This window comes from Trichechus manatus, unplaced genomic scaffold (assembly GCF_000243295.1).
Source record: "Trichechus manatus latirostris isolate Lorelei unplaced genomic scaffold, TriManLat1.0 scaffold00027, whole genome shotgun sequence".
Classification (NCBI taxonomy): Eukaryota; Metazoa; Chordata; class Mammalia; order Sirenia; family Trichechidae; genus Trichechus; species Trichechus manatus.
The window spans coordinates 18,378,371-18,401,261 of NW_004443963.1; the positions used below are offsets into that span (position 1 = coordinate 18,378,371).

Sequence of the window (22,891 nt, forward strand, 5' to 3'; positions counted from 1 at the left end):
TCCAGGCCGTGACCTCAGATCTCCTGACTGCAATCAGGTGCAACTGATGGCAGGCCAAATTCTGCTTTGAGTAGTGTGTGGACAAATTCTGGTGGAATCCAGAAGAATTTTGGACAAGTGAAGAAGCTGCTTTAGCGCCAGCACCTTAGATACAGGTTTCCTTGCCCTACTTGAAGTGGTTAAAGCTCCTCTCCTTGACTCAAGCCCATCCTCCACCTTCTGCACCCAGTCCTGCCTGAGTCTCCCACCTCCTTGCTGCCAGCTCCCGGCCTCGCTACATCCCTCAGCACGCTCCGACTCTGGTTCTCATGCTCACAGCCTGCTATTTCTTGTGCCCTGCCGTTGATTGTGCTGAATTCTTAGTCTGAACCCTTTACTGCCCAGCTTCAGCCTCACCACCTTCAGACACCCTACCCTAGGTGGCTGTCTTAGTTATCTAGCGCTGCTATAGCAGAAATACCGCAAGTGGGTGGCTTTAATGAACAGAAATTTATTTTCTCACAGGTTAGAGGTCTGAATCTAAGGCACCGGCTCTGTCCACCCGGGGGGAAATCCTTGTCTCAGCTTCCCTAGCTTCGCCTGTTTACTTCTCTGTGCCGAATCTGCTCTTCTTATATCTCAAAAGTCGTTAGGTTTAAGACACACCCTACACTGCCATGGCCTCATTAACATAGCAGAGAAAACCCTCTTCCCAAATGGGATTACATCCACAGGTATAAGGGTTAGGATTCTAACACATATTATGGGGAGGACACAATTCAACCCGGAACAGTTGACTAAGGTCTGTCTCTTTGGAGCGCGCTACCTCTGTGTGTCCAGGATGTTTTATAATCGCCTGTTTATGTACCTGCCTCTTGCCCTCAACTGTGAGTTCCTGAAGGCAGGGACTGTTGGGCGCACATCACTGAATACCCATCATCTAGCACTGCCTGGGAGCCCTGGTGGCGCAGTGGTTCAGCGTTTGGCTGCTAATCAAAAGGTTGGCAGTTCAAATCCACCAGCTGTTCCTTGGAAACCCTATGGGGTAGTTCTCTGTCCTATAGGGTCACTATGAGTTGGAACTGACTCGATGGCAAGAGGTTTGGGTTGGTTTTTTTTTTTTGGTTAGCACCGTGCCTGAAACATATTTAGGCCTTCAAATATCTGACAAATGAATGACATTAGCCTGTTTGCCTTCCTGGTGCATTCATTCATTTAATAAATATTTATTGAGCACTTACTTGTGATCGGCACTGTGGAAGTTATGCTTAAATGTCAAAGTATACCTATATGCTCAAGCTTCAAATTATGCACGTATGAATTATGCATGTAGAATGTTAACGTGCACACGCAGCACAGACCGCGTGTATATCTACAAATACCAGAGCTAGCAAATGCAGTAAACTAGGTGCCAGATGTCCCTGAAATTTACAAAGAACTCAGAACCAAAAATGACAGTTAGCTCCATAAGCCCTATAAAGGAGGGGAGAAAAAAAGGAAAGAAAGAAAAAATGCAATAGAACAAAAGAACCTCTAGCAAAAGGAAGTAGCTACGGGTTCTTTGGTTTTTGTTTTTTTCTACCCACACCCCCCCACCCCGCAACCCCGCCACCATGCATTTGAGCCGGGGGTGGGAGATTTATACAAGCATTCTATGCTGGGCAGGTTCGTGTAAGTCTGAGTTCCTCCAGGGCTGGTCTCAGGAGCCGTTTGGAAAATTCATTGCCATGCATGAGTCGGGGGATCTTTTTTTATTCCACTGGAAATTGTTAATGGGATCTGCATTAGCGGCCCCTTATCGCTTTGCCTGATAGACAGACAGCAGGTTTACCCAAGCAATTCTGGAACCCTGATCACTGCCAAGTAGGGGAGCATTGTCTGGCTGACATAATCAAGTGAGTATAAATATATTTATCGTTTTTGGAATGGGGAAGGGAGACGGCAGAAAGATTAAGGCAGAAGCTGCCCCTGGCTCCAGCCTGGACTAAACCCAAAGTGTCACCTAGTGCTCAGCCGAGGGAGGGTTCACAGGCTTTCTGAGATGGAATGCATGGTTGAGAATTCGGGACTAGAATTGGTTTTTCCAGAAGGGGCCCTGTCTCTCCTTATTTGCCCCCATCACATCTTCCTCTCTCTCTCTCTTTTTTTTTTTTCTTTCCGTGCCCACTTCTGTGAAAGCCGAATAGAGACCAGAAAGCCGATGCCATGTTGATCACATTTTAATTCTGCCCCGTCGGCCATGCTGTGCCCACTTAGCTTATCTGCAGTTCAGAGTGATGTCAGATGGTATTGCTGAGAAAGGCACTTCTCCCATCCCTGCCCACCTGGGTGTACAAGTCTGTCTGGCATTGGGTTTATTTCACTGTCGACTTGTGCAACTTCTCTGGGGATATCTGTGATGTGTCTCAGAGGTGGGGTTGAAAGATCTGATAAAAATAGACCCCTGCAGTGGACTAGATACCGGAGGAATTTCTCACATTTAAATGACTCGAAAAGGAGGCATGTTTAAATCACATCTGGTGGCGTTGTTGTTGTCTGACTTGAGAGCGGAGTCTGTTGAAGCATCTGCACAGATTTCACAGTGCAGGCTGCATCTCTTCATCCCCAAACAAGTGGCTGGGGTCAGATACGTAGGGCTGCATCGCATTGTTATGGGGCAGGACGATGACAAAATTGATCTCACAACTGAATTTCAACTCTGGTCAATGCAAGGCCAGGCCCTGGAACACATGACTTTTTCCCCTCACCTTTGACTATTTGATACCGGCTGTTTCTAGAGCTCAACTGATTTCAGCTATTTCCTCCGCCCTTGACACACGTGGAGTGCCTGAGTGGTGCAAATGGTTAATGCACTCAGCTGCTAACAGAAAATTAGAGGTTCAAGTCCACTCAGAGGTGCCTTGGAAGAAAGCTCTGGTGATATGCTTCTGGAAAATCAGCCATTGAAAACACTATGGAACACAGCTCTACTCTGATGCACATGGAGTCATCATAAGTCAGAATTGTCTTGAAGGCAACTGGTTACTGGTTACCCATCATGTGTATACTGCCTGTCTCAGCACTTAAGGTGTCTAGACCTTTCCCAATGACAACAGGGTTGTTGTTGTTGGGTGCCGTCGAGTATTCCAACTCATAGTGAACCCATGTGACAGCATAGAACTGCCCATAGGGTTTTCTGGGCTGCCTGTAATCTTTACAGAAGCTGATCACCAGGTCTTTCTTCTGTGCAGCCACTGGGTGGGTTTGAACTGCCAACCTTTCAGTTAGCAGCCAGGCGCTTCACAACTGCAAACTGCTCTTAGGCCTGTCTTTTTGAGTTTGGCAAACTCTATTTTATTACTGGTAGCACAGATGTGACACGTGAAGATGTTAGGAGGAAGGTGTAGGGAAACAAAATAAACAAGGAGCCCGCGTAGGAGAAATGTCATTTATAGGGAGCACTCTGCCTACAGGCATCTGACCACGCAGGTCTAGCCGATTCCTCTTCAATTTTTCTTTCTTCAGCTGCTCAGAAATTGTCAAGGCCAAACTCCTTTCACCCAGCTACCAGAAATATGTATTTACTTTGCTTTTCAGATCTTAATGGATGAAACACCTCTTTTTTTTTTTTTTTTTTTGTCTTCCACCTCTTCCCAGATATATTGGTTTTTGAGCACCAGAGCTCATTTATCTCCAAGGGAGAAAGTCATTCCATATTTACTCATCAACAAGTTACCACTTACAGTGGAAATACAGGGGAATTCCCTCTCTTAGCATTAATAAATGGGTAATTTGCCTTCTCCCAGCTTTGGCTGATGGACAGAGACTGTTCCTTTCAAGTTGGCTTAGTTTTCTCTTGCTGGTTTTTGTTTCCTCAAAGCAAAGCAATTTCTCGGTTCTTTCTTTGTTTGATTCTGCTTTTAGGAGTGTGCCTATCTCCTTTGGGCCTATTTGTTTTGTGAGCTGGTTCAATTAAACCCCTAGCATTCTGGCTCACTTACTCCGGCCAGGTCATCAGCAAAAAGGAAGGAAACTCTCAATGAGATGGATCGACACAATAGCTGCAACAGACTCAAATACACCAACAATCATGAAGATGGCATAGGACCGGGCAATGTTTTGTGCTGTTATACATAGGGTCGCCATGAGTCAGAGCTGACTCAATGGCAATGGATGACAATAATTTATTGAAGAGCCTACTGTGTTGGGTGCTATGGGCTCCTCTGAAATTCTCCTCATTTGAAAGTTGGATGGAATCACCCATCTGAGTGCTGACTCACTCCTAATCCATTGCTTTTCTGCTGTGTAGATGGGGCATGCAATAGCCATCTGCCAAGAGGTAGCGTGGTGTCATAAATGGATATTGAGTCCTGGAGTCAGAGGGACCTGGGTTGTATAACAGTACAAATTCGGGCTCACTGCTTCACCCTTCTGAGACAGGCATTTCTCGTTAGAAATGCTGATGGGAACAACAGAACACTCTGTTCATCTTTACTATCCTTCAAAATGAGATAAAGCCAAACAGACAGTGAAGGGCCTGATCCAACTGCACAACGTTGGTACAAATTACATATGACTGTAAGAAGGTATCCTGACTGTTTAGGTGGCATTGGTGTTGTATTTAATGCATGTCACTTAGTTTTAGGGATAAACCTCCTGAACACACAGCAAGTTCTTGACTTGGTTGGCCATTACATCTTACATTGTTTATATTCTTTTAACTCGGGGGGTACTTCCTGCTAGGAGGTACTCAAAGAGAAGATAGAATTCCAAATAATAGTATTGTACCAATGTCAATTGGTTTTGATACTGTACTATAGCCATGTAAGACGTTACTATTGAGGGAAGCTGGGTGAAGAGTATAGGGGACCTCTCTGTACTATTTTTGCAACTTCTCGTGAGTCTATAATTATTTCAGAATAAAAAGTTGAAGTAGAGAGAATGGAGTGGCAATTAGAAGAAATGAGTATTTATCTTCATTTTAGTACCTATGAGTCGGAATCTACTCAACTGCAACGAGTTCGAAAGAAAGAAAATAGAATAAGAGAATCCCAGCTAATATCAGGCTAGAAGACCGTGTACTTCTTGCCTCTCCCCACCCCCGCTACCTTCACAAGCTCACCTTCTGTATCCGCACTCAACTTGCCCTCCTTCATTCCCATTCAGAGGAGAGATGCCTCACCTGCTGCTACAAATGAACCCCTCTACCTGCACAATGTATCCCATCCGTTCCAGCTGTTTCCAAAGGTTCAGTCCTTCTAAATAGTCTCCCTGGGTGAATTCCTCTCACCTAGGGTTTTAACAACTGCATATATAGGAAGAACTACCAAATTTATATCTCTACCCAGATATTTTTGCTGAGATCCACACCTACATATCCAACCTCTGACTGGCAATCTCTACCTAGGATGTCTCATAAACATTTCAAACGCCTCCCAAATTACGTCCTCTTCCTATATTCCCTTATCTCAGGAAATGTTATCACCACCTACCATATTATCCACAGCAGAAATCTGAGAGTCATTCTAGATCCAATATGGTAGCCACCAGTCACGTGTGCTATTGAGTACTTGAAAAGTGATTAGTCCAAACTGAGATGTGCTATAAGTGCAAAATACATACTGGGTCTCAAAGACTTACTTAGTTCAGAAAAAAAGAACGCAAAATATCTCAATAATATTTTATATTGATTCCATGTTGAAATTATAATATTTTGGATATACTGGGTTAGCTAAAATAAATTAATTTAGAATAATTTCCTTTTACTTTTTATGTGCTACCAAAACCAATGTGCTACTAGAACCTTAAAAATTACATATGTGGCTCACATTCGTGGCTTGCATTATATTTCTATAGGACAGCGCTGCTCTAGACTCTTCTTTGCCTCTTAGCCTCTTCCAATTGGTCAGTAAGTCATGGCGATTCTAGCATCTCTGAGTTAAGATAGGGAGAATACTAGTTAAGTGAACAGGCTGAGTTTGAATCCTGGCTCTACCACTTTGGATCCATGTGCACTTGGGCAATTAACCTCTTTGAGCCTCAGGTTCTTCATCTGTCAGTTGGGTATAATAATATTTCTTACTTCTCAGGTTCTTGCAAATGTTCCATGAGATGATGTGTAAAGCACTTACTGTGGAGACAAAAGCATCTGCAAAGATTCAAAGTTAAGAAAGAGAGCATGGTCTCTGACCACCATGGTTCAGGCTCTCATCATTTCTAGTCAAGACTATGCAATTGTTTCTCTGTCTTTAGTTAACCCTACCCTCCAACCCTTGATACTGCCACCAGATTGACCATTTCCTAATGCAGATGTTATCAAAATGTTCAGTGACTCCCCATTATGCCAGGGATAAAGTCCAAAGTCCTTGGCATGCAATGCAAACCCCCCCTATGGCCTGCCTTACCTGAATTTCCAACCCTTCTCTTGCCAATCCACGGTGGTCAAAATGAGCGAGTTGGGTTCCCCAACTCCTATTTGCACACACCATTCTCTCTATCTGGGATGTAGGAACTCTCTCCTCTGCCTTGTTAGTACCTAGTTGGCCTCAAGACTCAGTTCAATCGTCGCCTCATTTGGAAGCTTCCTCTGCTCCCTCCTGCACCCATATCCATCCCGGCAGGATTAGGGACCTGTCCTCTGTGCTCCTCAAGCACTTTAGGTTTTGCTCCATTATCACATTGATCTCACTTGTTTGATTGACCTGTCTTTCCTATAAAACTGTGAGCCACATGAGGTCTAAGATTGGCTCTAGTCCACCCTGGATTTCCATGCATAGCACAGTTCCTGGCACAGAGTGGGGCCTAGCACATGTTTGTTGAGTGAATGCATAAAGCATAGGAGATAATCCTGAGAGAGAGAAGAAGAGTGAGCCCAGGGAAGTAAAGCAGCAGAAAACCTGAAGACAAACCTAAGGAGACATCGCCGCTTCTCGGCAATGCAGACAGAATCAGGAATGAGAGACCAGAATCTGGCCAAGGAGTCAGTAACAGAAGATTTGAGATGAAAGAATATAAAAAAGAGACGCTCACTAAAAGAACAGAACACATTTGGTACCGCTGGTGGTTTAGAAACTTCCGCTAAAATGGTTCCAGGAAGAGATAAGTTTCTAGGAAGGCACAAATCATATAAAGAAAGAATGAGGTCTCATCAACCGATTCAAGGGATTATTTATCATCAGGACTAGATACGTGGGTGATACAAGTAAATGTCAACCTGGTGACTACATGATGGAACTACTAATAATTTACTGGGGCTGAGGCCCAGGAATTTTTTACTCTGGTGCAAATGCCAAGCATGGAAAATTTTGACCAGTTATAGGGATGAGAGAGTAGATAGTGAATTGGAGAATAACTATATGAAATGCCAGAATAATCACAAGAGAAATATCTGATCATATAAGAGGGCTTGCGGGAATCCTGCTTTAACACAAATGTGGGTTGCCAGAAAATTCACTTACAAAAACAGAAATCCCAATGTATAAAATCTACTTCTCAGAAGGATAGTATTCCAGAATGCATAATAATAAAAGCATGCCTTTTGACCCACACAATATTAAAAGTAGCAAATAACACTAGAAAGATAGAGAAGATAGGAGGTGGGACTTTCTGTGGCTCTCAGGATACGTAAAGGAGAAAATACATACTTCTCTAAGCAAACCACAGCCCTCGCAAGAAGAAATAACGTCTTCATTCCAGGATTTCAGGTCTGACACCAAATGTTCTCTGACTCCCCTACTTTTGTGTATGAGACTGTGTAGGACAGGAATTGTGTGAGGTAAAGGGACATCAGGGAGACTCGAGATGAAAGAGGGTGGAAAATCAAACAATTTCTTGCGATTATTCTTGACAACACCCCAGTCCACCACTTTAGATCTCTGTGGAAAAAGTAAACATTTGGGACATACGTTTTCTAAAAGTATTTGTTATTTATTTGAAATTCAGATTTAACTGGAGATCTGTATTTTATTTCACAACCCTACTTAGAGAGTGTAGAGGGTCAAAAAGTGGCCCCCTCAAAGTTACATACACCCAGAACTTGTAAATGTGACCTTATTTGGAAAAAGTGTCTGTGCAGATGTAATCAAGTCAAGGATCTCAAGATGAGAGATCATCCTGGTTTAGGAAAACAAAAACCCATTGTCATTGAGTGGATCTTGACTTATGAGGACCCTATGTGTTACAAAGTAGAACTGAGTTCCATAGGGTTTTCTTGGCTGTAAGCTTTACTGAATCAGATCACCAGTCCTTTCTTCCTCAGTGCAGCTGGATGGGTTTGAACTGCAAACTTTTGGTTAGTAGCTGAGAGCAAACCATTTGTGCCACCCAGGGGCCTTTCCTGGATGAGGTAGAACCTAATTCCAATGAAAAGTCCTCATAAGAAAAGAGGAGACGGAGAAGACACAGAAGATAGACATAGGAGAGAACACCACGTGAAGATGGGGGCAGAGTTTGGAGTGATGAGGCCACAAGCAAAGGAATGCCTGGAGCCACCAGAAGCTGGAATAGGCAAGGAAGCATTCACCCCTAGAGGCTCCGAGGGAGTATGGCACCTTGATGACACCTTGATTTTAGACTTCTGGCCTCCAGAAGTCTGAGGGAATAAATTTTTGTTGTTTTAAACTGCGAAATTTTGGTAATTTGCTTTGGCAGGCCTAGAAAATGAGTACAGAGAGGTAGTCTCTTCATATGTCCTGTGAGCCACAACATGCATCAATAGTTATTAGCTATGGAGGAATATGTATACAAGTAACAACAGCTAACAACCATTGCCCTGGTGGTGTAGTGGTTAAGAGCTATGGTGAACTGCATCTGCTAACCAAAAGGTCGGCAGTTCAAATCCACCAGCTGCTCCTTGGAAACCCTATGGAGCAGTTCTACTCTGTCCTATAGGGTCACTATGAGTCGGAATAGACTCGACAGCAGTGGGTTTGGTTTTTGTTTTGTTTTTTTTTTTTAATTGAGTATCTGCTATGTGCCAGGCACCATACTAAACAGTTTAAATTGATTATTTCAGTTACTCTTCACAAGAACTCCATGAGACACTTATTATTTCTGTTTCATAGATGAGGAAACTGAGGCTCAGGGAAGTTATATAACTTGCTTAGGGTCACCCCAATAGCCAGTGAAAGAGCCAGGATTTGAACTCCAGCAGCCTGACTCCAAAGCCCACGTGCCTGCCCCTCACTCAACCTCGCAGCAGCACCAGGCGAGGGATAGGTACGTAGACTCCCCCCAGAAAGATAAGAGAGAGCAAGAGCACACGGCCTGAGCAAGGCTCGAAGGAGCCATGGAAGTTAGACCAGGTACTTTTGTTTAAGAAAGAAAAACGTGCGCCTAACTCTAGTTAGAAGTAGCCCAATGCAAGGACTTACAGCTTGATTCGCAGAGGGGTGGATTTCATCTCCTGCTGCGGCCTCTGCCGGGGGTCCTCGTGCAGTGAACAACCTGCACAACTGTGCACAACAGCCTGATTCACACAGGCAAAGCTGCACCTGGGGTTGTTGAGGGAACAGTGAGAAGCCATGTATTAAAGCTTGTCTGCATGGGGTAGGTGGTGTTCTGAAGTCAGTTTGGAGGGACAGGATGGGGAGAGACTGCAGAAAGCCCTGCATGACAGCAAGAGAGGCTTTAGTGGATGGTCAGAGATAAGAAAACATAACATCACTGATGAATTCTGAATGGGAAAACGACCTTCAGAAAGTGTGTGTCTCAAAGCTTCAACATGCAGGGGCCTTTGTTCCATCAAGCAGGTGGGATAGGGCAGAGGGAGGATGGGAGCAAGGTAGGTAAGGTGACAGCAGCCTATTTAAAAGACATAACAAGAGGCAACTCAATGGATTGGAAAAGGGGACAAGGGAGAGGGAACAGAAAATACAAAAGAGAGAAAAGAAGCTAAGAAGATGAACTTCTTCCACTTTGCATTATCCCAGGCCTGACCCTGAAAGAAGAGGTGACCCTATTATGGTTTATTTTCTTTTCCTATGGAGTTATTAGGCTGGCATATCAGGAAAGGGCTCCAGGCACTGCACAGCTTGATTTCAACAAAGCATTTGGCAACATTTGTCATGATACCCTAGAGAACGAAATGAAGAAATACAGGCTGAATGATAGCTACTTAATCTGGTGGGTTTGTAAATACTCGAAGAATGTTGATGAATGACTTAATGTCAACCGGGAGGGAGTTTTTCCATAAAGAACCTGAGTTCAGAGATAACCAGCTTGCATATAGTCACACGGTGAATGAAGGAGCCAGGATCCAAATCCAGCTCTGCCTGACCCCAAAGTCCATGTTCCACTTATTATGGAATAAAGACCATAAAGGCATTCTGTTTGCTTATGAAAAAAGAGTTGGGAGAGATAACCAGTGGGTAGGAGTACAAATCTATGCTCAAACAAATTGTGATGGACTGAAGCAATTGGCCAAAGGGGGAGAACAAACACAAGATGAAGGTCAAAAACGTTAACCGTGAAACCTTGCATTTTGGTTCCCAAAAGTCCACTACAGAAGTGGAGAGACCTGGCTGGACCACTCTTCATGTTGGGAAACATTTGGGTTTTGCCATAGTTGTTGCTTAAACCCTGTCATGGATTGAACTGTGTCTAAAGTATCTGTCAACTTGGCTAGGCCATGATTCCCAGTATAATGTGATTGTCCACCGTTTTGTCATCTGATGTGATTTTCCTACGTGTTGTAAATCCTACCTCTGTGATGGTTTTTTTTTTTGTTGTTGTTTTTTAGGGTTTTTTTTTTTTAATTGTGCTTTAAGTGAAAGTTTACAATTCAAGTCAGTTTCTCACACAAAAATTTATACACACATTGCTATGTGATTCTAGTTGCTCTCCCTATACTGTGACAGCACAAATCCTATCTCTATGATGTTAATGAGGCAGGACTCAATCTACAAGATTAGATTGTGTCTTAAGTCAATCTCTTTTGAGATATGAAAGAGAGAAGTGAGCAGAGAGACATAGGGACCTCATACCACTAAGAAAGTAGAGCCAAGAGCGCGTATCCTTTGGACCCGGGGTCCCTGCGCTGAGAAGCTCCTAGAGCTGGGGAAGATTGATAACAAGGACCTTCCCCCAGAGTCAACAGAGAGAGAAAGCCTTCCCCTGGAGCTGGCACCCTGAATTTGGACTTCTAGCCTACTAGCATAAATTTCTCTTTGTTGAAGTCATCATTGTGGTATTTCTGTTATAGCAGATAACCCCGTAACAGTCAACAATGTAACACAATTACAAAAACCTACTGTACAGCTAAACAGTTGTTGTCGAGTCGATTCCAATTTATGGCGACCCCATATGTGTCAGAGTAGCACTGTGCTCCATAGGGTGTTCAATGGCTGATTTTTCAGAAGTAGATCACCAGGACTTTCTTCCAAGGAGCCTCTGAGTGGATTCAACCCACTAATCTTTCCGTTAATAGCCAAGCACTTAACTGTTTGCACATCCAGGGACTCCAGTGTACAGATTAGCAATTAAATAGTGCTATTCTACTTGGCCCAGCTCAGACCATGTCTAGAATATTGGGTTCAATTCTAGGTTACAAATTTTGAGAAGAACATGGAAAAACTGAGTTGTGACCTGAGAAAAATGATCAGGAGAGCAAGGAATCTCAAACCTGTCTATGGAGATAGTACAGAACCCTGGGAATATTTAAGCTGCAAGACAAGAATTGGGGACTTGTGATCTCCATTTTCATATGCAGGCAGTCCCCAGGTTATGAACGAGATCCAGTCCTAAGTCTGTCTTTAAGTGCAGCAAGTGATGGTGATTGTGATGAAGAATTTGTTGTGAATTTGTTTCGAGTAGATGTTGGTTCAATCTTTCCAAAGTGAGGGCAAATTTACATAACATTAATGTGCAAGTAGGAGTTGTCGGTAAATCAGATGTTCGTAACCCAGGCATTGCCTGTATTCAAAATTCTATTTTCTTTTCTAGGGAAGAATTAGAACAGAGAGGAAATTATAGGGAGACATTTTGGTTCAATATAACCAATTCACAAAGCTGTTAGCCCACTGCTTGCAATTCCACTCCTCCTCCCTGCCCATTTTCTGTCATCTCAATGAATTAGAGAAAGACTGGACTTTCTGGGTCACTTCCAACATTGCAAATCCAGCAACTGGGGCCCGACTTGATCAAAAGCCAGCAATTAAAACCCATAGCAAAACTATAATTAGTAATAATAATAACAAAAGGGTTTCCAGATTCAAGTGAGTTAATGTATATAAAGTGTTCAAAAGAAGATCTGGTATAGAGTAGACACTTAATAAGCTTCAGTTAGAGTTATTATTTCTACAAAAAAAAAAAAGCTGGCAATGAAAAAGAAAGAAAAGTATTTTAAACAAGGCAAATACAGATGTGCCTCAGTTCAAGCAAGCTCAAATTACAAAGACCTAAGTTTCTTCCGCACAAAAGGACTAGTTATAAGAATATTATAATTATTCACTTGATGAAAATAAATCACAATATTGTCCCTTTTATTGGTGAGTTTTTAAGTACCTTTTCAGGGTGACTTGATATATAAAAATGTAATTAGCTCCAACTTTTCAGGGATAAGCTTATTGCATAAAGTAAGATACGCTGTTATATGGGTTAACGTCCACTTCTGCAAGCTTTGAGACCAGTGAACTAAAAAATGACCAGCATTCCAACAATAAATGGGGGCTTAGGAATGTAAATAAAAGTGACAAAAAGATTAAAGTAGTTGTTGTCATGCAATCAACTGCTGAACGCTCTCGTGATTTGTCCAAACAAGAGCTAAGATAGCACAGAGCACAGACATTGAGGGAAAGAAGAGGGGACGCAGAGCATATTTGCAGCATTTGTGAACGATGCTACAGCCTCGCTAACTGTTGAGTGAGAAGATGGAGGCTTTCAAATAGATGATAAATCAGCCAAGCTTTCAGAGCCCAAATCCATAAAAAGCAAACATGAAGTGAACAGAAGGGAAGAGGAGAAAAAGAGAACATGAAGGGACCATAAAATCCTGGAAATATATGTGAGGAGAAATCATGATGTGAATAGAAAATGGGAAGTGGGGAAAAAAAAAAAAGCAGTAGCCTGGGGATTTGTAAAATGTCTACCTGTCTCTCTCTTGCCCTCGGCTCCCACCTCCTCCCACCATCCTCCCTGTGTCCCACCTTTCTTACAGGGGCTCATTAACAGATTTTTGATTCTGGGTGGGTACTTTGAGTGCTTCATTTATGTTTGGCTTTTGCCCGCAGGATTCATGGTGTTTTCTGGAGGCAGTTGTTACTGCTTTAGGAAACAATAAGGATGAAATGGGGAAATGGCAAGTGATATATCAGCCTCCCAGGGGAGGCTTCATTTTTGTTGTTGTTGTTTTGGATGGATGTTTTTGTGGTGTCATTTTAATAGGAAAGTAGGTGGAAAACGAAAAACAAAAGCATTTTAGAGATACTTTTTGTAACCAGATCAACGGTAAGTCACTAATGTTTCAAGGAGAAAGAAAAAAAAGCAGAATATATTGTGGGTAAAGTCGGTGATGGGATGAGAAAGGTAGAAAGACCCTGACATCAGTTTTAAGGAAGAGAGAGAGAGAAGAAACGAAAAGGAAAAGAACCACAGCTTGTAAATTTATTAACTGAGATTGTTCCCATTTCTGCAATTGCTTTAAAGCACATGATTGCTCTGTCCAAGGACAGCTGAGTTTATTGCAGTCTTTGCCTCTTTCACTAAGAAGTAATGGGCTTGAATTTTGTGGGTATGTGGGAATTGCTCAATTTCTTGGGCAGAAAGATGGTGCCCCAGAAGATACAGGGGTCTAAGATGTCAGAAATTATCATGAACGGGTCACAGGACTTTTATTATTTTGCTAGTACCAGCAGAGGTAGTGTGGTGAAGTATGGAGAACATAGTCTTTGGAGCCAACAGACATGTACTCTAATCTCTTGCCTCAGTTTCCTATCTATGTTGTTGTTAGGTGCTGTTCAGTTAGTTTCCACTCATAGCCACCCTATGTACAACAGAGAAAACACTACCCACCTGCGCCACCCTCACAATAGTTGCTATGCTTGATCCCAACTTTGCAGCCACGGTGTCAATCCATCTCCTTGAGGGTCTTCCTCTCTTTTGCTGACCCTCTACTTTACCAACGATGATGTCCTTCTCCAGGGACTGATCCCTCCCAATAACATGTCCAAAATATGTAAGACGAAGTCCCCATCCTCACTTCTAAGGAGCATTCTGGCTGTACTTCTTCCAAGACATTTGTTCGTTCTTGTGGCAGTCCACGGTATATTCAATATTCTTTGCCAACACTGTAGTTCAAGTGCATTTAATTCTTCTTCAGTCTTCTTTATTCAATATCCAGCTTTTGCATGCATATGAAACAATTGAAAATATCATGGCTTAGGTCAGGCACACCTTAGTAATCAAAGTGACATCTTTGCTTTTTAACACTTTAAAGAGGTCTTTTGCAGCAGATTTGCCCAACGCAATGCGTCGTTTGATTTCTTGACTGCTGCTTCCAAGGGCGTTGATGGTGGATCAAAGTAAAATGAAATCTTGACAACTTCAATCTTTTCTCCATTTATCATGATGTTGTTTATTGGTCCAGTTGTGAGGATTTTTATTTTCTTTATGCTGATGTGCGATCTATACTGAAGGCTGTAGTCTTTAATCTTCATAAGTAAGTGCCTCAAGGCTTCTTCACTTTCAACAAACAAGGCTGTGTCATCTGCATATCGCAGGTTTAGTTCAGCTTCTCAGATTATTTGCTCAGCATACAGACTGAATAAATACGGTGAAAGAATACAGCCTGACGCACACCTTTCCTGACTTTAAACCACGTAGTATTCCCTTGTTCTGTTCGAACGACTGCCTTTTGATCTATGTACAGGTTCCTCATGAGCACAATTAGGTGCTCTGGAATTCCCATTCTTTGCAATGTTATCCATAATTTGTTATGATCCACACGGCTGAATGCCTTTGCATAGTAAATAAAACACAGGTAAACATCTTTCTGGTATTCTCTGCTTTCAGCCAGACTGTATCTAACATCAGCAATGATATCCCTGGTTCTATGTCCTCTTCTGAATCTGGCTTGAATTTCTGGCAATTCCCTGTCAACGTACTTCTGCAACTGCTTTTGAATTATCTTCAGCAAAATTTTACTTGCATGTGATATTAATGATATTGTTCGATAATTTCCACATTCTGTTGGATCAACTTTCTTTGGAATGGGTACAAATATGGATCCCTTCCAGTCGGTTGGCCAGGTAGCTGCCTTACAAATTTCTTGGCATAGATGTGTGAGCACCTCCAGTGCTGCATCCATTTGTTGAAAGATCTCAATTGGTATTCTATCAATTCCTGGAGCCTTGTTTTTGGCCAATGACTTCAATGCAGCTTGGATTTCTTTCTTCAGTACCATTGGTTCTTAAGCATATGCTACCTCCTGAAATGGTTGAACATTGGCCAATTCTCTTTGGTACAGTGACTCTATGTATTCCTTCTATCTTCTTTTGATACTTCCTGCATCGTTCAATATTTTACCCATAGAGTCCTTCAATATTCCAACTCAAGGCTTAAAGTTTTTCTTCAGTTCTTTCAGCTTGAGAAATGCTGAGGGTGTTCTTCCCTTTTGTTTTTCTAACTCCAGGTCTTTGCACATGTCATTATAATACTTTACATTGTCTTCTCAAGCCACCCTTTGAAATCTGTTCAGCTATTTTACTTCATCATTTCTTCCATTTGCTTTAGCTGCTCTACTTTTAAGAGCGAGTTTCAGAGTCTCTTCCGATATCCATTTTGGTCTTTTCTTTCTTTCTTATCTTTTTAACCACCTTTTTCTTTCTTCATGTATGATGTCCTTATTGTCATCCCACAACTTGTCTGGTCTTCAGTCATTAATGTTCTATGCATCAAATCTATTCTTGAGATGGTCTCTAAATTCAGGTGGGATATACTCAAGGTCGTATTTTGGCTCTCGTGGACTTGTTTTAATTTTCTCCAGCTTCAACTTGAACTTCCATATGTTGATAATAGTAATACATATTGCACAGGGTGACCATTTGTAAAGCCCTTGGCACATGATGCCAAAACCAAAACCAAAACTGTTGCTGTCAAGTCTATTCCAACTCATGGTAATCCCATGTGCTTCAGAATAGTACTGCTCCTAGGATTTTCCTGGATGTAATTTTACAGAAGCAAATCACCAGCCTTTCTTCTGGGTAGATTTGAAACACTAACCTTTCAGTTAGTAGCCAAGAGTAAACCGTTTGTGCCACCCAGGGACCTTGGCACGTGGTAACCCAACCCATACCCCTTGCTGCCAAGTCAATTCCAACCCACAGCAATCATATAGGACAGAGTAGAACTGCCTCATAGGATTTCCAAGGCTGTAAAGTTTACTGAAGCAGACTGCCACATCTTTCTTACGAAGAGTGGATGGTGGGTTCAAACCACTAACCTTTTCGTTAGCAGCCAAGCACTTAACTATTGTGCTCCTTGGGTGCTTGAAAGACCCTATCAATAAATGGTGACTCATCCGCAGCTGGTTCTCAGTTCTAGACATTGGGGAGGCTTGGTTGGTGTGTTCGTCATACATGGATGTCTTTGCACTTCCTATTTAAAGGTAACAAGGCAGTTACTGAGCCTTGGGCAGGGCTGCAACATTTAGAAGATAAATCAGTTTTCTGTTTCTCAATCCTCCATTTCCCCCCCACTTCCCCTTGGTTGGTGCTATCTTCTTTCTCCACATCCTGGGTTGTCTTGATTACACTGTTTTCTACCTTCTGATAACATTGCAACTGGGACCCCAAAGTAAGTAGAGAGAAGCCAGCACTCACCTAGGGGGGCTTGCTTGGAGGATTTAGACTTTTTAAAAACAGTTTTGAAATCTTTTCTCTATGACAAAGGAAGGTAAATAACTGAAATGCAAAAACGCTTTGGAGAAAGGACACTAAACTGTCAAAAAACAATGAGCCAAGCATTCTACATCCGCTTTGCTGCAACTCTGTGGGATGAGGATTGTTATCTGAATTCCTGATGAAGCAACTGAAGCACAGAGAGGTGAAGTTACTAGCCGTCAGAGTACTCAGCTACCAAGTAAGCCACAGACCTGAGATTTGAAACCAGGTCTCCCTGACATCCAAGTCCCAAGAACATCCCACTGTGTTATACAGCCTCACCTGGCTGACAGTGGCAGGTTAGGGCAATAATAATGCAGGTTGCTCGAGTTGAATAGAATGTGCAGGTCCCTGGGTGGTACAAACCTAAAGACTGATGGTTCAAACCCACCCAGTGGCATAGCGGAATAAAGGCCTGGCAATCTGCTTCCATAAAGATTACGGCCAAGAAACCCCTATGGACCAGTTCGGCTCTGTAGCACATGGGGTCACCATGACTCGATGGCAATGGGTTTGTTTTCCCTAGAAAGTGTATATTACGCTTAAAGAAAAAGATACTTTTCTTCCAAAAAATTTGAAGACAAATGAAATTTTATGTAATGTGCTTGAACTAAAAAAAAAAAATTAGATTATATAAATCAGACTGATGTTGACTAAAAAAGAGTAAGGTAATAAACAATCCGATGAAAGAAGAGCAAATATCATTCGTCTTCAGCATCCCCCAGTTTGCAAGGCAGAGGAGGGGAGGGGTCTTACATGAGACAGTCTCCTAACTTGTCTCCTCCCTCCCTTTGCCACCCTCCCCGCCTCAGCCAAAAGAAAAGAACAAAGAACCATAAGCAGGAAAAGAGGAACTAATTAAAAAAGAGAAAAGCATCTTGGAGACCGATGAAATCTCTATAATCCATAGTGACAGAAAGAGACCTGCAGAACAGCAATTTGATTAAATAAGGATATAGGGGATTTTGAAAGACTCTCCAGGTGTGTAAAGTTTGCAAGTCTTTGAAAAATATTATATTTATTTGACTTCCAAACCTGAAAACTGGGAGATGGTTCTCATTTGGTAAATAGGAACAAATTGCAAGGCAAGGCCAAAGGGTCCAGGTGAGGCTGGGGATCCCAGGTGTGACTGAACCCTCAGGGGTTAGCAGAGGGTCTGCAGGGAGTGCACAGGTAGAGAAAGACATCTGACGGTGAGTGTAGGTAATCCGAGGTACAACAATTGGTACAAGGAATTGGTGGAGGAAATGGAACATGTATCCAATCACCTCCATGAACAATTCCTCCTTTGCCACGAGACCAGAAGAACTGGATGGTGCCCAGCTACCAACAGTAAACACTTAGACCAAGGATGCTAGAGAAGAATCTTGATTAAAAGGGGGAAAATGAGGAACAGGCTTTCATATTTTAATGGAACCCAAACCTCTGGAGCCATTGAGGCTGGATGACCCCCCGAAACTACTGCTCTGACAAAAAATTTAAACCTTGAACTGAAAGTATCGCATAAAGTCATCTGTGAACCAAATAATAGTTAAGCGTGTTTAGAAAAGAATGTCCACTTTAAGCATTTTACTCTTTCAAAGAATTATCTACATGTGATCAAACCCACAACAGCAACTCTAAAGGATAGATGAGAAGCTTAGGGGGGCAGTGAATTTGTGTTAATGATAGGGACATAGTTTGGAAAAGGCTGTTGAAGAAGGTAGCACAGCTTGAAGAATGTAACCAATGTCACTGAATTGTACACAAGAAATTGTTGAAGTGGTGTATGTTTTGTTGTATATATTTTCACCAAAAAAAAAAAAAGAAGAAGAAGGTAAGAACAGGTAAAGGCAGACTCGACAAGGGTAGATATGGGCTGAGAAAAGGCCCATCCCAGACTAGGAGGAGAAAATAGCACACCTGCCCGCCCACGGCTCAATGTCTCACTCAAGCACCAGCTGCCCAGTAGGTACCTGTCATCAGAGACAGCTCTGTTGGCCACTTTCAGCAGAGAGGATGAATTGTTATGCGGGAACACACCTGCGCACAGGACAGGAATGGATGGGAGATGGGGAGCAGCCTGATGGCTCCTATTCATAAGCCACTTCCTTATGGTCTCTAAGACTGCTGTCTGCAGATCAGCCAGCAATAAATTATTGTTCTCGGACAAGCTGCTGAGGGCCCCCTCCAGTTCCTCATGTTCGCCCCTGCCAGTCATGCCAGGGGATTTATGCCCTCCTAGGGTTTAGGAGGGGAAAAATAATGAGTCACCTAGGGACAAGCGAAAAATAAGAATGTATGTGCAAAATCATTTAAAATGGAGGCTTTTAGGGAGCAGTAAAATTTCAGCAAAAAGAGCCCTGGTGGCACAGTGGTTAAGTGCTCAACTGCCAACTGAAATGTCTACAGTTTGAACCCACCAGCCACTCTGTGGGAGAAAGATGTGGCAGTCTGCTTCTGTAAAGATTACAGCTTTGGAAACCCTATGGGGGCAGTTCTACTCAGTGCTGTAGGGTCTTTATGAGTCGGAATTGACTCGATGGCAGCTGACTTGGTTTTTTGGAAAATTTTAGCCAACTAGCCAGAAATGATTTGGTGGGGTAAATTTTATTTTCTTTGCTAACTTTGGCTGCAATAAAATCAGAAACGTTGATAGCCTATGGAGAGAGCATCTGCAGAAACACACCAGGTCCTCCTGAGAAGGCTGTTTGTTTCCTTAGGATCCTGAATCCAAAAAGAAACTGTGATGGTTTAGGTTGTGTGTCAACTTGGTTGGGCCATGATTCTCAGTAGTTTGGCGGTTATGATGTAGCTGAGCAGTTATGTAATGAAGTAATCATCTCCATGATGAGATCTGATATAATGTAATCACCTCCATGATGAGGTCTGCTATGAGCAGCCAATCAATCGAAAAGGATTTTCCTTGGGGGTGTGGCCTGCATCCAATATATATGGACTTTCTGGCAAAGCTCGCTGGCTTTTACTCACACTGGATCCTGCATCTGGCTCGTCATCATTTGAGCTCCATTTCCTGGGACTTGAGCCAGCAGCCTGCCATCTGACCTGCTGATTTTGGGTTCGTCAGTCCCTGCAGCTACGTGAGTCAGGAGAAGCCTCCAGTCTGGCGCCTGACCCACAGACTTGGGACTTTCCAGCCTCTACAGCTGCGTGAGCTATTTCCTTGATATAAATCTCTCTCTCTGTGTATATGTACATATGTATACTTTCAGTGGTTTTGTTTCTCTAGAGAACCCAGCCTAAGACAGAAACAGTCCTTCATCTCAGATTGGCGTAGGAAATGTTGGCCATAAAACTTTAAAGTAGAGATTCCTTGATGGTCACTTCCGAGTACATGACTATCTGTGAGCTTTTATCTGGTGAAGGCCGGGTGGGGGCACCCAGGTAGTCCTACATGAGTTGGTCGTAGCTGCTATGATGCCAGCTCCCACTCCACCCTCTGCACCAGATTCCAGATCCAAGTCTCCAGGGAAACCAGAAGTAGGATCTTACTAGAAAAGGATTTGAGGGCCTTTATCTTTAAGGCTCCTGAGAATGAGTTCAAAATAATTTCATAGCAGGCACAGTAAAGAAATACTGTTATACATTTGGTGAGAAGGTTAACATTTTCAACATGGCCAGCTGACAAAAAGGTATCCCGTAAGTATAAAAAAGAACAAAATGGTTGTGAGTTGAGAGCCCCAAACGGGGGAAAAGCCAATCTCTTAACCATGCCCACCTCTTTTTTTTTTTTTGTTAATTTGTGGTAAGTATATATGTAACAACACATTTGCCATGTCAACATTTTTTACATGTACATTAATGTCAGTGATGTTAATCATGTTCATCATGTTGTTCAGGTATCACCACTATCTGTTTCCAAACTTTTCCATCCTTTTTGACAGAACCAGCCTCCTTTTCACCCTCCTTTCTAGAATAGATTGGCTTTGGTCTCTAGAATAATATTTAAGCAGCTGCTGACAGGCGAGCTCTGAGGTAGCTATCCATCTTGCACTTAGGAATTTTAAGAAGAGTCATCTGTAACCTTCCTCAGTGGTCTGTTCCTATGTCCAATGCCCAGTACAAGGCAGTAGGATCTGTACAGACTAAGGAAGAAAGGCTCAGATAAAAGAAACAGCTGGTAAAAGATAAAAGAAAAACTTAGAATCATTAACCTAGAATCAGAAGCAGGGGCGAGGGACTGGTCACTCTGAGATGAGGGGAACCACCTTTCCAGGATGCTCAGAAGGCATGTTTGTCATTGTTGGCTGCCACTGAGTTGGTCCCCAACTCATAGCAGCCCCATGCACAACTGAGTGAAACACTGCTCGGTCCTATGCCACCTCCACAATTGGCTGCAGATCGGACCATTGTAATCTATAGGGTTTTCACTGGCTGATTTTTCAGATGTAGATCACCAGGCCTTTCTTCCTAGTCCCTCTGTAAGCATCAGAAAATATGTAGTAGAAGACGACTTCTAATTCTTTTCCATCTAAGCAATTCTGAATTTTACGGGTTTTAGTCTCTTTAAAATGTTAAAGTTTATATGCCTTAAAACTCGTAAGAGACAAACCTGTCTGGCTAAAGGTTATAGGGGACTCAAGATGCAAAAACAAAGCTACAAGATGGAATGGATGGTTTGGGGTGCACCACTGTCCTCTAATTGGGTTAAATAAATCAGACCTCTGAGCGTGGGTGTGTGTTTCCTTATCTCTGACCGAGTTTGCTGAGAAGACAGGACTCCTTTGAGTGTGAAATTAATTGGTCTTTGTAAATGGTCCCTTCTGTCTGCTGCCCCTTTCCTGGAGAAATCAATTATAGTCATAACTCAGATGGCAGGTTGTTTATCATGCTTTCATTCATTCAACATTTACTGAGTGCCTACTAAGCACTGGCTAGGTATTGTAGGGATCGAAGGATAAGTAACAACAGCTACTACTACACTCATCGGACACCTACTTTGTGCCAGGTTCTTTATACACATTAACACACACACAACAAAACAAAACAAAACAAAACCCGCTGCCATTGAGTCAATTCCGATTCATAGCGACCGTATAGGACAGAGTAGAACTGCCCCATAGGGTTTCCAAGGAGTGGCTGGTGGATTCAAACTGCTGACCTTTTGGTTAGCAGCCGAGCATTAACACACAACAAGCCCATAAAGTAAGTGTGTGACTTCCACTTTATGGATGAGGAAACTGGACACTAAGGAAGTAAGTGGCACATCTTGGATTAAGTCCAGATTCAGCTATTCCCAAACCCACACTCTGTTCACTAAGCTACACCCCTTTCCCTCAAGGTCACATTCTGTTTTGGGGTGATGAAAAAGTGTTGGAAATAGATACACAACATGGCCAATGTAATTAATGCTACTGCATTGTACATTTAAAAACGGTTAAAATGGCAAATATATACTTTATTTTTTTTTTTTGCCACACAACAACAAAAGAGAAGTTTACGAACTATTAGGGGAGATAGGATACAGATACAAACATCTATACAAGGTGTCATTGATCTAAGGCCAGTGGGCCAAATCCAGCCCACCACCTGTTTGTGGATGGCTTGCAAGCTAAAATGGTTTCTACATTTTTAAATAGTTGAAAACATTCAAAAGGGGAATAATATTTCACGACATGAAAATGATATGAAATTCAAATTTCAGTGTCCATAAATAAAGTTTTATTGGAACATAGCCAAGCCTATTCATTTGCTACAGTCTAATGGCACAGTTGAGTAGTTTCAACAGAGACCATACAGTCTGCAAAGCTAAAAATATTGACTCTCTGGTCCTTTATGAAGACCCTGGGTGTCGCACATGGTTAAGCGCTTGGCTACTAACTGAAAGGTTGGTGACTCAACTCCTCCCAGAGGAACCTCAGAAGGAAGGCCTGGCAATCTATTTCTGAAAGGTCACCGTCATTGAAAACCCTATGGAGCACAGTTCTACCCTGAAATACACGGAGGTTGCCAAGAGTCTGAACTGACTCAAGGGCAACTAGTTTGAGGTTTTTTGGTTTGTTTGTTTGTTTTTTTTGTTTAGTCCTTTACAGAAAAGGCTTGACGGTCCCTGCTCTATA

General features: G+C 42.5%; 1 protein-coding gene across 2 annotated transcripts in view; it reads left to right on the forward strand.

Moving 5' to 3' along the window:
• GRAP2 (GRB2 related adaptor protein 2) overlaps positions 1-22,891 on the forward strand; it is an 81,669-nt gene that overhangs the window by 26,696 nt on the left and 32,082 nt on the right. The window contains exon 1 of one of the 2 annotated variants that reach the window (XM_004373881.2): positions 1,623-1,874. The exons of the other annotated variant lie outside the window; for it this stretch is intronic. The gene's annotated coding sequence lies outside the window, so the exon portion shown is untranslated. Of the gene's footprint in view, positions 1-1,622; positions 1,875-22,891 lie in introns of those variants that run through there. 2 annotated transcript variants of the gene reach the window in all.